This window comes from Pelodiscus sinensis, chromosome 4 (genome assembly GCF_049634645.1).
Source record: "Pelodiscus sinensis isolate JC-2024 chromosome 4, ASM4963464v1, whole genome shotgun sequence".
NCBI lineage: Eukaryota > Metazoa > Chordata > Testudines > Trionychidae > Pelodiscus > Pelodiscus sinensis.
In genome coordinates, this window is record NC_134714.1 from 29,746,424 (window position 1) to 29,765,341 (window position 18,918).

General features: G+C 47.8%; 1 protein-coding gene across 2 annotated transcripts in view; it reads left to right on the forward strand.

Moving 5' to 3' along the window:
- The first annotated feature begins 1,825 nt into the window (after positions 1–1,825).
- The window catches only part of BTBD7 (BTB domain containing 7), a 111,349-nt gene continuing 94,256 nt past the window's right edge, over positions 1,826–18,918 (forward strand). The window contains exon 1 of one of the 2 annotated variants that reach the window (XM_075926680.1): positions 1,826–2,012. The gene's annotated coding sequence lies outside the window, so the exon portion shown is untranslated. The other variant, XM_014578873.3, reaches the window with a different exon arrangement.

Sequence of the window (18,918 nt, forward strand, 5' to 3'; positions counted from 1 at the left end):
TGGAGAAGGTCCAGCGGAGGGCAACCAAAATGATTAGGGGGCTGGAGCACGTGACCTATGAGGAGAGGCTGAGAGATTTGGGTTTGTTTAGTCTACAGAAGAGAAGAGTGAGGGGGGATTTGATAGCAGCCTTCAACTTCCTGAAGGGAGGTTCCAAAGAGGCTGGAGAAAGGGTGTTCACAGTAGTGACAGATGACAGAACAAGGAGCAATGGTCTCAATTTACAGTGGGGGAGATCTAGGTTGGATATTAGGAAAAACTATTTCCCTAGGAGGGTGGTGAAGCACTGGAATGGGTTACCTAGGGAGGTGGTGGAATCTCCATCCCTAGAGGTTTTTAAGTCTGGGCTTGACAAAGCCCTGACTTGGATGATTTAGTTCAGATTGGTCCTGCTTTGGTCAGGGGGCTGGACTTGATGACCTCCTGAGGTCTCTCCCAGACTTAGGATCAGGGGCGGCCCGTGCCTATAGGCAAACTAGGCAGCCACCTAGGGCGCCAAGTTGCATGGGGCACCAAATTCCAAACCCTGCCCCTTCCATTTCCCATGCCTTACCTGGAGCACGGCTTCCCTGTGGCCAGGAGGGGGGTAAGTCCTGGGAGAGGGAGCGTGTGGGGGGGGGGTTCCCCTGTGCCGCGGGAGGGGGCAGGGGTTGGCCCCAGGAGAGGAGGAATGCAGGGGTTTCCTCTGCCCCGCAGGATGGGGAGGGTCAGCCCCGGGAGAGAAGGAACGTGGGGGGTTGCCCCGCGAGGGGGGGGGTTGGCCCCGGGGGAGGAGGAATGCGGGGGGGGGGGTTGGCCCCGGGAGAGGAGGAACGCAGGAGGGTTTTCTCTGCTCCGCAGGAGGAGGGGGTCGCCCCGGGAGAGGCACATGCTGGCTTCTTTCGGGGGGGGGGGATCTTGGAGGAGGCGGATGCAGGGGAATCTCTCCCCCGACTGGCACCCTGTTCCATTTTCCTGGCCCCCAAACTCCATCCCCAGCCCCCTGGCCCCCAGCCCCAGAACTCCAACTCCATCCCCAGCCCCCCTCTCCCCAGCACAGAACCAAAACCCTCAGTCGATATCTGCCCTTGGGGTTGGGGGGGGGGTGCCGATTGCATGGTTCGCCTAGGGCGCCAGTTGCTGGCAGCCAGTCTAGGGCCGCCCCTGCCTAGGATTATATGAGTCTGTGAACTATCAATAGCTGAGCTGCACTACAGCTACCATAGTGTAAGTTACACGTGCGCGTTGAATGGGCCAGCAAATAGCTGGAAGCGGTGGTACTGTAGCCGCCCCCGTGTGGCAGGCAAAGTGAGCCCACTTTACCCACAGCCGCGGCGGGGAAAGCAACGTGCGGGAGACTGTAAGGTAAGCGACCCCAGGAGCACTGTTCAGGCTCTAGAGGGCTCACCATCTGCTCGGTCCCCTTTTGTCTTTCTGGGCCCCGCCACTTGGCATGGAGCCAGTCCCCTGCACACTCAGCAGCGCTGCCCAAGCCCCCGCGCTCACACTCCAGCGCCTGCCGCCGAGGCCATTCCCCGCAGGGCCCGGAGCAGGCAGGCCAGCGCCCGCGCTGGGACTGGCCGTTGGGTGGGGCACAGCCCTGCCCCGGCCTCATGCCAGCTTGCGCGTCCGCGGGGAGTCTGCGCTGCCTCCCCTCCACCTGTCTCCTTGCTCCCTGCAGCTCCCCCTCCCCACTGGCCGTGGTTCGCGCACGGCTCCACCAGCGCCTCCGCCCGCCAGCAGGGGGAGCCGCTTCGGCGGCGGTGGCAGCCTCCTCTCTCTCTCTCCCCTCCTCCCTCCGGGGTGGGCCACGTGACCCAGGCGTCGCGGAGTCTCGGCCGCGCAGGCTCCTTGAGCGCTCCGCTCTCCCTCCCTCCTGCCAAGTCTGGGGCTCGGGATCAAAATGGCGGCGGCGGCGGCGGCTCCAGGACTGGGGAGGGGAGACAGGAGGAGTCGCTAAGCGGGCCGGGCCGCGAATGGAGGCCGTAGGCAGCAGCCGCTGTCTGGGGTGAGGAGCCCCCGGGAGCAGTGCGGTGAGTGTCTGGGCTCACGGTCCACGGCCCCCTCCACCGGGAGCTGGGCTGTTGCCCCACGGGCCTCCCTGCACTGAGCTACAGCCCCCCAGCCCACCGCAGTTCTGGGTTCAAGCGCCCAGCCTCTCCATGTGGTGGTGTTGGGAGGCTGGACTGTACCCTCCGCACCAGCCCTGCTCACCTGCCCCAGGTTTGTCTCTTACTCTCCCCGTCCAGCTACCCCCTGCGCTCCCACCCTGGTTCTGGGCTCTACTGCCACCCACCTCAGGCAGCTTCCCCTTCGGCCCGGCCTGAGTTGTGGGTTTCGTTTCAGCCCCCTGCCTTGGCTCAGTTTCCCTCTCCATCGCTGCCTCCAGGGTCTCGCTTTAAGGCGGCGACTGGCTGGGCCCCTCTCCACTCGACAGGAGTTTGCATCGTCCCCGGGGTGGGTCGCAGGACCCCACTGACTATTTGCCGTAGGGATAGCTCCTTGCCTGTCTTACACAAAGTTGGAGTGCTTTGTAGGCAATGTGCATGTTTGTGTCTCTGGAACATTCCCACTGCTGCTGGGATATTGTGTTTTCCTACTCTTTGCTTATACCTCTCGGTTTCCCTCTGTCAGGGGAGGGGGTATAATGATTCTCTCCTAACTTGCAGAAATAGTGTGAGGCTTCATGGTTTGTTCAAACAATTTGAGATTCTTAAGTAAAAGGTGCATAGAAATGCCAAGTGTTACTGTTCTATCAGATAAACAGGAAGGTAATAAGATGTCAACTTTCTAGGATTTGAACCCGTTTAAACTGCATATGGATTTGCTCCAGTGAACGCAATACAACATCTTTTAGCTTTGTAGCTTTTTTTCTAGTAGACAAACTAATACAGCCATAATATGATAAATGTAAAGCGCTTGGTCAACTGTACATACAGCACCACTGAAATTCAGTCATTTCTGGTATGTAAATAATAACATTTCATACTTCTGTTTCCCATCTCCTCCATTTTGAACCTGAGGTTGTTAGTGTTAAAACTTTATCTACCTTACACATGCATCTTTAGCTTTGATTTGACAGAAAAGTGGTATAGAAGAGTGTTACAGCTCCTAGCACTCTGTGGCAAGTAGTATATTTGTATTACATAATGAGGGGGGAATTCCTTTTACTTTGCACATGTCTACACTAGGCAGCTCTAAGCCACACAGCCTTGTCACTAAAAGTCAGCATGTGTGAATTCTGTCCTTGCTTTTGCCAACAAAATACTTCACCACCCAAGGAGCATATTGCCCGTTCTTGTCAACAAAGCAGCATTCACACGTGCACATGCCAGGACAAAACTTTGTTGTTCATGGGAGTGGGGGGGGAGTGATTAAGCACCTATGAACAACAAAACTTTTGTCATTCACAAGTGTAGAGGCATCCTCAAATTCACTGACTTACATTTCTCTCCCCCCCCCCTTGTTTAGAAGCTCTTGTTTCTGAAACCAGAGTGCAAATGTTTTTTTCCAATTAGAAGTTCAATGTCAACATAACTTCCTGGCTGTGTAGATGGTACTCTTATTGTTAGTGAGGGATGAAGTAATGTTCTCTTGTTTTTCTAAATATAAATAAACTCAGTGGATTGCACTGTCTCAGCTAGGGATGTAAGGGAGTAGTCAACTTGACTACTCGCATTTGCCCCATTGCTTGCCCCTCTGGCTCCCTTTAGCACCCTCTCCACAGTGCCATCTGCTAGGGATGTGAAGGACTAGTCTGCTAGTTGCTTGCTCCCTCTTGCTGCCTCTATCAGAAAGAGGCAGCCAGGGCAGGGGGAAGGATGGGGGTACTTCAAAGCGGCAGCGCGCTGTGGAGCCTGGGATCAGCTGGGGACTCCATGGGGCGCAGCTACTTTGAAATGCTGCAAGGAGCCTGATGCTGGGCTTCCCACAGTGTTTCAAAGCAGCAGCACCACATGGAGTCCCGGGGCCAGTGAGGGAATCCCCAGCTGATCTGGGGCTCCACACGGAGCTTTCATCTTTGAAGTGTAGCAACAGCGTAGGCCTGTTTAACATCCCTACTGTCTGTCCCTCATAAGAGGCAGCAGCCGGTGATGGGAAGGGTGGGGGTAACTGCTGCAAAGCAGCCTCTGCCTACCCTGGGCCCAGGCTTACCATGAGCAGAGGCTGCTTTGAGTCCCACAGAACTGTCCGCGGGGGGTCCCTGCTCCCTGCTGGGATCCCCCTCTGTTAGGGACTGCTGAATTTGTCTCCTACTACGTTTAAACTGCAGAGCCACAGCGGGAGTAGCTCCTGAACCAAGTGTGAGCCAGAACTGAGTGACTTCCTCCTTATTGACTAATCGTGTAGTTGATACAAATTGTATCATCTACACAATTAGCCAGTTATCCGACTATTAAAACCCGTAGTCTGAACCTTAAAAGGTAGAAAAGTTTCAGAGACCTAGCCATGTTAGTCTGTAACTTTAAAAAAACAAGTACAGTAAACTTCCAATAATCCGGCATCTTTAGGACCCAGGGGGTGCTGGATTATCAGATATGCCGGACTATCAGAAGGGGGGCCTATGAGGGGTCTGGCCCCAGACCCCTCATAGCCCCCCCTTCCGATAGTCCAGCTCTGCCCCAGGCGTCCCTGATTCAGCTGCTGCTGGTCAGTTTCAGCAGCGGCTGAATCCAGGACGCCTGCAGCAGAGCAGCTGGAGTGCTGCCGCGTTCGTCCGCTAGCGCCGACCCTTGGCGCGGCGAGACCAATCCGGCAGCACCCCAGCTGCTCTTCGGGACGCCTGGGGCAGAGCAGCTGTGGTGCTGCTGGGTTAGTCAGGCAGCGCCACTCCTTGGCACTACTGGACCAACCCTGCAGCACCCCAGCTGCTCTGCCCCAGGTGTCCCCAAGTCAGCCGCTGCTGAAACTGATCAGGGGCTGACTCCAGAAAGCCCGAGGCAGAGCTGCTTTACCCCGGGCTTCCTGGAGTCAGCTGTTGGTCAGTTTCAACAGCAGCTGAATCGGGAAGCCTGGGACAGAGCAGCTGGGCCGCTGCTGGGTTGGTCCCTGCTGCACTGCACCTCGGCGCGGCGGGGACCAACCCGGCAGCACCCCAGCTACTCTGTCCCAGGTGTACCCAAGTCAGCTGCTGCTGAAACTGATCAGGGGCTGATTCCAGGAAGCCGGGGCAGAGCAGCTCTGCCTCCAGCTTCCTGGAGTCAGCCGCTGGTCAGTTTCAGCTGCGGCTGAATCGGGGGCAGCTGGGGTGCTGCTGGGTTGGTCCCGCAGCCCTGAGGGGCAGCGCTATGGTACCTACCTGGCAGTACTCCAGCTGCTCTGCCCCCGGCTTCCCAGATTCAGCCACTGGTCAGTTTTAGCAGCGGCTGAATCCGGGAAGCGGGGGGCAGAGCAGCTCCAATGGTCTGGCTGCCTGGAGCACTTCCAGGTTCCTGATGGTGCTGGACCATCAGGAGTGCCGGACCATCGGAGTTTTACTGTAGTTTTGTAGCACTGTACAGGCTGACAAAATACATACATACATACATACATATATTAGCTTTTGTGGGCAACACCCACTTTCTTAGATGAGGAGAATGAAGAAAAAAGGGGAACCTCATAATATATAACAGGAAAAAAAAGAGGGGGGGGGAAATACCTGCCAGTTGTAGTGCCAGTGCTAATGCGACTAATTAAGTCAGCTAGAAGTATTTCATACTTAGCTAAGCATTGCTGTTTTGCTTTCACTGGACCAAATCCGTATGTGGTTTAAGTGGGTGCAAAAGGTAAGTAAGCTCATGATACTCTCTCTATCTGTGTGTGTGTGTGTGTGTGACTTTATTTATATACAAGGTGCTACAGGACTACTTACTTTTTTTCTTAAAAGTTAGAAATGGTTACTCGGCAGAACATCTACAAGGATTGTAATATAGTCAAAGGAAAGCTCTTGGGGTGTCTGTACACCTTCAGATAATTTTCCTATTACCAGAATTGTTATTGATACATTGAAATGCATTTAATCAATTGAGAACCTACTACAGTAGAATCTCAGAGTTATAGTTACAAACTGACTAGTCAACCATACACTACATTTAGAACTAAAGTAAGCAATTTGGCAGCAGTAAAGATAAAAAATATCAAAAACAATTGCAGCACATTTAAATGTAAACTACTGAAAACTGAAGGGAAAGTTTTAAAAAATTGACAAAAGGAAGCTGTTGCTACGCTTGTTTTATTTAAATTAAGATGGCTAAAAAGCAGCATTTTTCTTCTGCACAGTAAAGTGTTAAAGCAGTATCAAGTGAATGTTCAGTTGTAAACTTTGAAAGAACAAGTGTAATGCTTAGTTCAGAATTATGAATATTTCAAAGGTATGGTCTCCATTCCCAAAGTGTTTGTAATTCTGCTCTTCTGCTGTATTCATACTCTGGATAGGTATCACTACCTGACTTCCCTGACACATTCTAATCACAGGCATAGCGAATCAGGTTTGTAGTATCTATGACTTAAAAGACTGCTGTGATAGGCAGTAATTGGTAATTCAGTTCAAATGTTAACTTGTATGGAGTCTTCATGTGGATGAAGAGGACATTTAGAAAGTCCTGCTCAAGTTGTACAATCAACGTTTGTTTCTGTTCCTGATACTACTTTTTTTATAATTTGATATCTGTAGTGTTGCTGTAGCCATGTTGGTCTAAGGATATTAGAGAAACAAGATAAGCAAGGTAATAAATATATTTTATTGGACCAATTTCTATTGAGGAGAGAGACCTGAAGAGAGAAGAGCTCTGTGTAGTTCCATAGCTTCTCTCACCAGCAGAAATTGAGTCAATACAAATATTACCTCACCTGTATTCTCTCTTTATAATTTAACATAACTCTTAATGAGACTTTCAGTCTGCTTCTGAACGCTTAGCAGAATTTGGAATGGACTTGCATTTCCTTTCAATCATATGTACTTGGTCAGATGAGAAGCACAGTTTTTAAGGAAGTAGTTCAAGATTTCCAAACTTAGTTACACTCTGGTTTAATTTTTTATGGTTGTACTTACAAGGAAATTCATTTATATTGGTATGTCCAGATTCCCCTGATGAGTCATACGGTTGTGTTGTAATCATGTACACCTGGCATTGTTGCTTTGCAGAGATGTGTGTATGAAGGACTTGAATTATTTTATAAATCGTCTTAGAATGCTATGTACAGACATGTTGCTGGACTGTTTTCTTAGATTTTGAGCTTGCTTAGAAGACGGCATGAAATTTTGCATGAAGACATTACATATTCTGTGCAATTATAGAATAAGTAGTCTTCGTTCATTCCTGTGAATTAATTTTAGCAGGGCCACTGAAATCTTGAGATGAAAGTTAGCCTTCATTAGAGAGAAGAAACTGCTGCATATATAATAACAAGGTTCATATCAGTTGATAAAACAAAGCAACTTTTAAAAATACATACTTTGTTTTTGGCATTAATTAAGGATCTGATTTTTACCAGGGCAAATTTGCTTAAAACTTGCATTGACTTCTTGATCTGTCAGTAAGGGGGAGGTGGCGCTTACTGTTCTAGCTGCACCTGAGCCTTGTAAATGTAGTAAGAGCCTCCCATGACTCTAACTACATTTTAAAGGCAGAAGAGCAGTGGGGAACTGCAGCACTTCAGCCTTTGAAGGCTGAAGTGCCGCAGTGGGAACACAGGGTGAGCTGGGGCTGCTTCAGTCCCTGCTTGTGCCTTTCCCTATTGTGCCTCTGCCTCCCCTGCCCCATGCAGAGATGGGGGGGGGAGGGGGACTGGCTTTTAAGCCGGCTCCTCCCAGCACTGGCTCCTGTTCCCCCCCTCCCCCGCTGCTTCTTTCTGATAGAGGGCAGCAAGGGGGGGGGCTAGTTGAGTCACTACTTGACTATCCAATAAGCTTATGCTTATTGGATAGTTGACTAGTTGCATACATCTCTAACATCAACCCTGTGAAACTGGGTGAGTCAATCACTCTGCTTCTTATTTTCACAGCCCAGGTACTCATAGGAATGTGTAAGGCTTAATTATCAACGTGCTGCTAAATACTTGGATGGAAATGGCTACATAATTGCACAGTATTTCCCATATTAATCTACTAATATACCTATACTTTGATCTGAGAGGATTGTTTTTGGGGATGAGAGAGTAACTGAATTTTCATGTCCATTCAGTTTTTGTCATGTAGAAGACTGGCGGGCCCAAAGCTGCAGTGCTTTAGGGAAGATACTGCTCTGCTGACAAGAGCTGTTGCTGTTGGAATAGTTAATCCACTTTCAGGAGAGGCACTAACTATGTTGACTGGGAAACCCTCCCATCAACCTAGCACTGTCTACACTAAGGATGTTAAGTGGCTAATTGGCTAATGGTGTAGTTGATACAGTTTGTATCAACTACACAATTAGTCAATAAGGGAGGCACTCTGTCCCGGCTTGCGCTTTAAATGTAATATGAGGCTTGTGGTGGCTCCAGGGTCACTGCGGCTCTACTTCCCCTGCCTCCCTCCCTACACACTGCGGAGATGGTGCTGGGGGAGCTGGCTTTTAAGCCGGCTCCCACCAGCTTCTGCCCCCCTTCCCTTCGCTGCCTGTGATAGAGGTAGCAGGTGGGGCGGGGGGAACCAGAGTAGTTGTGTAGTCACTTGACTACCCACTAAGCTTAAGCTTATTGGGTACTTGACTAGTTGCTTATATCCCTGGTTTACACTGGGGTTAGGTTGGCATAACTCGTGTGTGGATTTTCCATACCTCCGAGAAGGTTATCTTTCTATATATTTTAGAAATGTCTGAGTCTTTGTTCAAGAACTCCTAAATCATGGGTTCCCAAACTGGGGGTGGGGGGGGGTGAAGAAATTCCGGGGGGGCGCAAGGCGATCCAGTCTCCTCCCCACCTCCCATCAATCCCTCCCAAGTTTTGCTTATATTTTTTGTTTTTTTGGCCCCTGTCAGTTCCTTTCTTTTTTTTCTCAACAAGTTTTGCTGCTATTTTTTTTTGGGGGGGGGGAAGGTTTCTCAAAAATCAAAAGGGGGGCTTGATGCCAAAAAGTTTGGGAACCACTGTCCTAAATGGTAAGGGCTACGACCACCAAACTTGGTATGCTGCTTCCTCTTAAAGCAAGGTCAGGGTTTCGTTGTGCTAAGCAAATGGGAAGTGCTGGGAATGGGATCCTTTTCCATAACATGGAAAGGGGGGTGGGGGGGATGTGATACTGAGGCTGGTCCCTGGGGGCAGCATGCTCACAGGGCAGAGAATGGCCGTGGGGGGTTGGGGCTCTGCCATCTTAAGAACGGCCATACTGGGTCAGACTAAAGTCCCTCTCCCCAAGTATTCTTTCTTCTGATAGTAGCCAATGCTAGATGCCCCAGAGGGAGTGAACACAACAGGTAATCATCAAGAGCTCCCTCTCCTGTCATCCATTGCCTGCCACCAGACTGAGTAAGTAGGCCCCTTGCCTCAAACCCTCCCGTTGGCCCCTTGGGTGTAGCACCACAGGGGGAGACAGCAGGTCCCCGGCAGTTGGGAACTGGGGGGAGGGTTGGGAGGGAGGCAGAAGTCCCTTGGCAGCCAGGGCAGGGAGAGCCCCACTGAATGAGACCCCCTGTTCTGAACCCCTTATTATCCTCCAACCCTCACTCTTGTACCCCAGACCTTCAGCCTCTTGCCCTGACCCCTCCCCCCCCACACATCCCCAGGGCCCTGCTCTTACTCCTGTAACCCACACACCAATAGCCCACTACTATGAAGGCCCGGGGTAATATCAGGTAAATCGTCTAGTACTGATATAAATTGATAGCGTAGACCTGTCTCCCCAAAAATATATTGATTTTAATGGTGGCTTTGAGTGCTAATGACTGCTAGGAACTGGAATGATATCACCATAACACTCTTCATGGATAAGCCAGTACACAACCTGTGTACTTTTATTTGAAAAAAGAAAGGAAAGCAAAATTTACTGTGTAACTTGGATCTGAAATTTCACCTGAAATGCAGCTTCTAATTTTTAATGAAGTTCTGTGTTTTACCCTTTTCACCCCAGCTAGATTTATATCAGGAAGTCAAATAATGGCAGCAACTCATCTGGGACTTAGGATTCAGCATCTTCTATGTTAGCAGTGTGTTGGTCTCCGAACTAGTGCACAAAACTTTCTTGCAATGTTAAGACATGGAGTTAACTCAGAAACAGTTTAAGTTGATCACTGTGTTGTATTACAGAAGTCTACAACAAACATCTTTTTATAGGTGTATGAATTACTTACACACCAAATTAGGGATGTAAAATTCCTGTTAATTAATCAGTTATATGTTAGGTTAACTTAATATTTAACCAGTTAACTGATTAAGCAGGATCCATGTGGGAGCTTCCATGGGCTCCCAGCCTAGACAAGAGCAACCCCTGGGCAAGGTTCCATTGGAGCAGCTCCTGCCTGCAAGGCATCCGGATTCCCCACAGACAGGGACGGCTCCGGATGAGAGCATAGCATACGGGGAGCTGCTCCAGCACTCATCAGTTACCGGTTAATTGGAACTAGTCCCAGTTAACTAGTTAACCTCCCTACTTAAAATATACAATTACTAAGTGAAGCTGAGTGATTTACAGATTGCTTGGATTTTTTTAGCCTCTATCCTTTTCTTACATCTGTGAGTTTTGCTTAGGGATGGTAAAAAGTGGTTAACTAAATAACCATGTAACCACTGAGAAAATTTCAGCATTTGCACGCTGAAGGCTTTGCAGTATAAAGCTAATACTGCAGAGTCCACAGCGCAGCTGGTTCCCTGGGAGCAGACCTGGCTGGTCCCTCTCCTGGGGAGCTGGCTGCGCTATGGGCTCTGTCGTAAGGATGTTAAATATCGATTAATTTACTAGTCGAGTAGTTGATGGAACTTCCATCAGCTAGTCAACTGGTCGATGAGCATTTCCGCATTCCTCCTTTAAAATGTACAAGAGCCACAGTGGGGGCTTTTGTGCATTTGAAAGTGGAAGCGCCCGCATGGAGCCTGCAGTCAGCAGGGGACTTTGACTCCATGTGAGACTGCTGCTTTGAAATGCCGCACAGAGCCCAGGATCATCTGGGGAGTCCTCAGCTCATCCCGGATTCTGTGGAAAAGCCGCGTGGAGCCCAGGGTCAGCTGGGGACTCCCCAGCTGATCCCAGGCTCTGCACGGCATTTCAAAGGGGCAATGCCGCACAGAGTCCGGGGTCGGCTCCATGCAGCACTGCTGATTTGAAGTTTCCCCTCCCTTTTTACTGCCTCTATCTGATAGAGGCAGCAAAGGGGGGAGCAACTAATTGACTAGTCCTTAACATCCTTACTCTATAGCAGTGTTTCTCAAACTGTGCTCCGTGGAGCCCCAGGGGTCCGTGAGACATCTCCAGGGGCTCTGTGAGGTTGATAAACTGGAAACATCTATAGGTACAACACATACAATCAGTGGACCGCTGGGGGTCCGCATGAATTTTTACGCATGTAAAGGGCTCCGGAGCCCAAACAGTTTGAGAACTGCTGCTCTATAGTATAAGCTTTATGCTGCAGAACCTGCAGTGTGGGGATGGGGAGGCTGCCGGCTCCCAACAAGCCAACTGCCACCCTGATACAGAGGCAGCAGCGCAGGGTGGCAGCTGGCTCCCCAGGAGACAGTGCGTGCTTGCAGCTCTGCTTAGAAGAAGCCAGCGCCTGGAGCCTGTGTGTAACTGTTAATGGTAACTGGTTAGCCAAGGCTTACGGTTAATCAGTTAATCATCAAATGTTCCCTTTTTCTTGTACTGAGTTGAATAGAAACTTAATATCTTTACCATTTGTAATTTTATGAACTAGTGTCTCATTCCTAGTTCGTCTCTTTAAGGTAAACAAAGTACATCTTAGCAGTCTCTCCTCCTGTGGGAAGTTTTCCGTGCCCCTGATCTTTCTCATTGCTTACCTTTGACCTCCTTCTATTTCTCCTATAATCAGTTTGAGATGGCATTATTTCTGTATGCTGATTTGCATCTGTTACTCTTAAGTATGATAAAAGGAGTACATTTGTCTGCTGACTTCTTAATGCCAAAGACTTGCAGCAATCCTCCAAAGGGAAATATATTTGTCATAGTTAAACTTAACTAATGAGAATAAAAAAATCTTTCCAGCTTTAAGACCTAATACATTTCTACTACTTTCAGAACGGAGTGACAGATAGATCTGTGTTAAACTTTTCTATTGTTAGTAGTGGTGCTATCTTTTCAATAAATAAAGGCTTGCTTGGAAATATCTGTCACTTGATCAGATAGCTACATATTTTGAGCAGTGTCACACAGTTAGCACATCTCAAAATTTAGTGCCAATCAATGTCATCTTATTATCTGCTTTTGATACTGTGATCAGATGAAACTGTGCCTCCCATGTATTAACTAATAGTCCAGTGGTAGAATTTCAACCAGGATTTTGCTTAAATACTATGTACAAACTGCTTGTAACATTAATCCTGTGAAGTGTCTTGACTTAGACTTATGTACTGACATAAATATTTGTCAGTTACCTTAGAGTGCCTGAAGAGGAAAATTTCTTTATACAGTATGAGACAAGGGGAGTTCACAATTATGAAAGGTAGGTTAAGGAGCAAAATGTAAAAGGTTAAAATAAAGCTATTGCCACGGAGTGAATAATTCCCATAAACTGAGGGAAAGCACTTCCTTATTTTTCTAGCTTTTCTTTCAGTGCCAGCGAAGATAATGGAGCAAGTAATTAAGGAATTCATCTACAAACATCTGGAAGATAAGGTGATAGGAAACAGCCAGCATAGATTTGTAAAGAATAAATCAAGTCAAACCAATCTGATAGCTTTATTTGATAAGATATCAAGCCTTGTGGATAAGGAGAAGTGGTAGACGTGGTATACCTAGACCTGGGCTACTCAACTTTGGAAGCTCTGGGGGTGATAATGATACTTACAGCACATGCAGAGGGCCACAACTTAAGTGTGGTCGCATATACATGCAAATAGCTTCTTTCACACTGACTGGCATGAATAGAAAGATTAAGGCAAGAATACACGGCACACAGGCCCCATTTAAGTCAGTTCTGCTGATATTAATAAAATGCAATATTTACCTGATTTCCACCCATATGACAGCACTTTTAATGAGCAATGCCAGTCCAGGAATTTAACTACTAAAACACATATCAACAGAAGACCATTATATTGATTACTTTTTTATTTTGGCTCCCATGTGTGGGTCGCATGTTGAGCCCCACGTAAACCCAAACTGCACCGCACTGCGGGCCACAAACAAACAATTGAGTAGCCCTGACCTAGACTTTAGTAAGGCATTTGACACAGTCTCACATGATCTTCTTATCAATAAACTAGGGAAATACAATCTAAATGGAACTACTATAAGGTGGATGCATAACTTGCTAAATAACTGTTATCAGAGAGTAACAGTTCACAAGAGCATAAGTTGGGTTCAGCAGGTGTCTATTTTGGGACTGGTTCTGTTCAATATCTTCATCGGTGATGATGATGGCAAAAAGAGTACACCTATTAAGTTTGCAGATGATACCAAGCTGGGAGGTGTTTCAAGTGTTTTGGAGGATAGGGTCAAAATGATCTGGACAAATGAGAGAAATGGTCTGAGGTAAACAGAATGAAGTTTAATACGGACAAATGCAAAGTACTCCATTTAGGAAGGACTAATCAGTTTCACACATACACAATAGGAAGTGACTGTCTAGGAAGGAGTAGTGCTGAAAGGGATTTAGGGGTCATAGTGGACCACAAGCTAAATATGAGTCGTCAGTATGGCACTGTTGCAAAAAAAAGCAAACATGATTCTGGGATGCATTAACAGGAGTGTTGTGAGCAAGACAAGAAGTCGTTCTTCCACTCTACTCTGTGCTTATTAGGCCTCAACTGGAGTATTGTGTCCAATTCTGGGCACCACATTTCAAGAAAGATGTGGAAAAACTGGAGAAGGCCCAGAGAGGAGCAACAAAAATAATTAAAGCTCTAGAAAACATGAGCTATGAGGGAAGACTGAAAGAGTTGGGCTTGTTTAGCTTAGAAAAGAGAAGACTGAGAGGAGATGTGATAGCAGTTTTCAAGTATCTAAAAGGGTGTCACAAGGAGGGGGGAAAAGTGTTCTCCTTGGCCTCTGATGATAGGACAAGAAGCAGTGGGCTTAAACAGCAGCAAGGGAGGTTTAGGTTGGACATTAGGAAAATCTTCCTAACTGTCAGGGTGGTTAAACACTGGAATAAATTGCCTAAGGAGGTTGTGGAATCTCCATCACTGGAGAAATTTATGAGCAGGTTAGACAGACATCTGTCAGGGATGATCTAGACAGTGCTTGGTCCTGCTGTGAGGGCAGGGGACTGGACTTAGAGACCTTGAGAGATCATTCTGTTCTAATATTCTATGATTCTACTATAAAATCTTAAACTCTCCTCATTTTCTTCATGGCGCAATACAACTTCATCCTGACATACATCTTGAATCTCATTTTGTCTTCCTTCACTCATAATGGTACATGCAATCAAATGCTAGATGTCTGTATGTTACTTAATAGAAAAGACTGGTGGTGGTAGAAATTTGAGATGGTGTTAACTTTTTCTTCTAAGTGGGTCTTTTCCTCTGCATATCATAGCCAGTGTTCCCTCATTTTTTCCATCCATGGGTGGAATATAAGTTATGTGCACTAAGACATATGCAGATGTGCACCACCAATAGAAACACATATAACACTACTGGTAAAGAAAAAAAAAATAACCTCATCAAACCTGCCACCTTCCATGCAGATACCTCCATTATGTCTAATGTGGTACCTCTAGGAAGTTTTGAGGTGCATTATACTGTTTGTACATTCTTAAAAAATTGCAGCATAGATAGAAACATTATGGCTAAATATTGATAAAATGCGTATTTTGGATCCATGAAGACATGGATCATTTGGTTCAGTAAGAGAAATGACATTTTTGACAATAAAGCAAAACAGTGCACTTTTCAATACTTTTGTTTCCAAACTGTAAATATACTGGGCGAAAGCTCAGTAGTTTCTAACAAGCATCAACTATAGTGAATAGAAGAACATGAGAACTTTTTGTGTTATGACCTGACTTCAAGATGTACTAAATATGTGTTCTCACTGAAGTTATAGTTGGTGCTATGATTGTTATATTTCTCCAGATATGTGCATATGCTGTTAATTTAACCATCTATTAAGTCTGAATCTTAAAAAAAAAATGCTTCTATACTTTTGTTACTGAATTATAAGATTTGGGCCAAAAAGTAGCTCCCATCTCTGCCACAACTGTATAAATTACTTTAGTTTTTATTTAATTATATACACTTCCAGGAAAAAGGATTTATAATAGAAATACTGAAAGAGCTTCAGTTGTAGCAGGGGTTGCCAGTGTAATTAGAAATTAATATTATAGCCACCAAACATGTAGACTTCAGTCTTGGGATAGTGTTTTTATAGGTATTTCTGTTCTTAACCAACACTCTTAGTTGACAGAGTAAATTACATTGACCCAGGCAGTATAGGGGACAAAATTCTTCCCTATAGAGGTTAGGGATGTAAAATCCTGTATGTTTAACCAGTTAACTAATGTTTAAACATTTAACCGATGAAAGGAGGAACTAATGGGGGGCTCCATTCCTGCTCCTTCCCCACCTTCCTGGAGCTTCCCGAACACTGCAAATCAGTTGTTTGCAGCACTCTACAGTCACTGGGAAGGTGGGGGAGGAGTTGGTCAGCAGGGCCACCAGTGGGTGTGTGTCACGGGGAAAGGTGGCAGAGGCAGGAGCTTGGCTGCTGATGGGTGCTCAGTACTTATTAGTTTTTCCCCATGGGTGCTTCAGCCCCCGAGCACCCGTGGATTTGGTGCCTATACCTGTACTTCTCCATGTGCTCCCCAGAAGTCTGAGTTCAGAACTTCCTTTCCTATATATATATATATAAAAAAAGTCTCACAGCAGGGCATAGCCTGGAGAGCATAGGGAAAGGTACTGTGCAGCTACAGCATCTAGGTTGCAACCTCTCTCTGCTACTGCTTTGCCCCTTGCTTCTTGTGTAGTACCTCTGTGCAGCATTGTTCCCTGGAAGCTGAACGCTCTGGTGGACACCCAAGAGAGATTTTAATGCTGCACAGCTTATTTAGCAGAATGCCCACAGCCAGCAGCATGTATTTCTATTGAAGGTGCACATAACAAAATTTATTCCACATATGGATGGAAAAAATTAGAGGGAACATTGCTATACAGGTAGGTATGCCAATCAGGGTCTGGAGGGCGGGGAGCACATGAAGTCTTTGTCTTCTGCCCCCACCTTGCAAGGAGCGTGAGGCGCCTATAGTGAACCGCCAGCTGTTAAAAACATCTGGCGATTCCTCTGGTCCCGTGCACCTCTGCCTGGGGGAGGAGACTTCACGTTCTCTTCCATTCTCAGATCTCATTTCGTCTGGGGACGAGGGAGTGGCAGGACCGCAGTGGACTGAATCAACCAGCTTGGCAGGCCAAATCCAGCCTGTGGAGGCTCACTTGCCCATTCATGATCTATTCTGACCACTTGCATAACAGACCGTAAAGCCTTAGTAATTTTTCTCTAAGCTATAACTTATCTTTTTTAGAAGAATATCCAATCTTGGTTTAAGTTAGATTTACAGAGATGGAGAATTTATCCCCATCATGGGTGGGGAACCTCAGGCCTGGGGGCTGAATGCGGCCCCCTAGCTTACCTGGATCTGGCCTCTGAGCCTCCGAGCCCCCCATGCATTGGAGAGCCTGTGATGGCACTCCAGCCCCCCTGCTGCCCTACCACGGAGCTGGAGTACACAAAATCTAGTAGGCTGGGGCCCCCAAGGCTCTAGTGTGCAAGGGGAACATGGGGGGTGTCTTTCCCATTCTCATTTGAGGTACTATCTCAGTGAGGATTGAGTTTTCTGTGGGTCAGCAGCACCTGGCCCCAAAAAAGGTTTCCCACGCTTGCCCTAGATCATTTGTTCTAGCAGTTAAGTATCCTTACTGTTAAAACTAGATGCCTGATTTTTAGTCTGAATTTGTCTTCATCTTTGAAGCCTTTTTTGGTAGAATAAAGAACAGTGTAGTATCAGAAATTTCTTCCCATTGTAATTACAGTAAAACTCCATTAGTCCGGCATCCAATGCTCCGGGACTCCTGATGGTTCGGCACCATCAGGAACCCGGAAGTGTTGGGGCAGCTGAACAGGCTTCCCCCATTCAGCTGCTGCTGAAACTGACCAGCAGCTGAATTGGGGATGCCTGGGGCAGAGCAGCTGGAGTGCTGCCAGGTTGGTCCCACAGCGCCGAGGGGCTGCGCTGCGGGACCAACCTGGCAAGACCCCAGCTGCTTTGCCCCGGCGTTGGGATTCAGCCGCTGCTGAAACTGACCAGCAGGGTCAGTTTCACCAGCAGGCTGAATCCAGATGCCTGGGGCAGAGCAGCTGGGGTGCTGCGGGGTTGGTCTCGTAGCGCCGCCCCTCGGCGCTGCGGGACCAACCCGGCAGGACCCCAGCTGCTCTGCCCCAGGGGTCCCCAAGTCAGCCGCTGCTGAAACAGATCAGCGGCTGATTCCAGGAAGCCCCGGGCAGAGCAGCTCTGCCCCGGGCTTCCTGGAATCAGCCGCTGATCAGTTTCAACAGGCTGAATCTGGACGCCAGTTCTGACTTACATACAGATTCAACTTAAGAACCCCAGGCGTCCCCAAGTCAGCTGCTGCTGAAACAGATCAGCGGCTGATTCCAGGAAGCCCCGGGCAGAGCAGCTCTGCCCCGGGCTTCCTGGAATCAGCCGCTGATCTGTTTCAGCAGCGGCTGAATCGGGGACCCCTGGGGCAGAGCAGCTGGGGTCCTGCTGGGTTGGTCCCGCAGCACCATCCTTTGGCGCTGCGGGACCAACCCGGCAGCACTCCAGCTGCTCTGCCCCAGGCGTCCCCAAGAGCAGCTGGGGTGCTGCCGGGTTGGTCCCACAGCCCCGAGGGGCAGCGCTACGGGACCAACCGGGCAGTACCCCCAACTGCTCTGTCCCAGGCGTCCCCAAGAGCAGCTGGAGTGCTGCTGGGTTCATGCCGTAGCGCCGCCCCTCGGCACTGCGGGACCAACCCGGCAGCACCCAAGCTGCTCTATTGCAGACATCCCCGATTCAGCCACTGCTGAAACTGACCAGCAGCGGCTGAATCAGGGATGCCTGGGGCAGAGCCAGACTATCGTAAGGGGGGGGGCTATGAGGGGTCTGGGGTGGCATCCCCTCCTACCCCACTCCAGACCCCTCATAGCCTCCCCTTCTGATTGTCCGGCATATCTGATAATCCGGCACCCCCTGGGTCCTAAAGGTGCCGGATTATCGGAAGTTTACTGTAATTACAATTATAATCTTTTAACCTATTAATATAAATTAAATTGAGTTTTTTAAAAGTTTCACTATAGGGCAACATGCCTGAGATATTTTTGTAATTCTCAGAACCACTTCATTTTTTTTCAACGTTTAAAAAAAAAAATGTGGACACCAGAATCTTACACACTAGTCCAGTAATGGTCTCAAGGCTTAGAGAGTTCCACCTTCTTTCGCCTATCTTGATACTTGTATATACAAGAATCATGTTCACCCTCAAAGCTGCAGCACTGCATTGGGAGCTCATGTGCAGTTGGCTATCCACAATGACCACTAAAATCCTTTTCATTGTTATTGCATTGCAGGATATAGTCCCACTTTTTTCCTAGATGTGTATGACTTAGCATTTGGCTTTATTAAAACTGATGTTCAAATGACCCCACATTACCAAGTGAAACAAGTCAGTTTTTATAAATGACCCCATCATTTATCATGTCACACTTTGCTAATGTTACCAGTAATTCTTTATTAAGAAAGTTTGAATAGCATTGAACTAAAAACAGATCCCTACAAGACTCACCCCTGCTAATTGTGATTCTTCTATTAAGGATTACTCCTTGAAACTTCATCA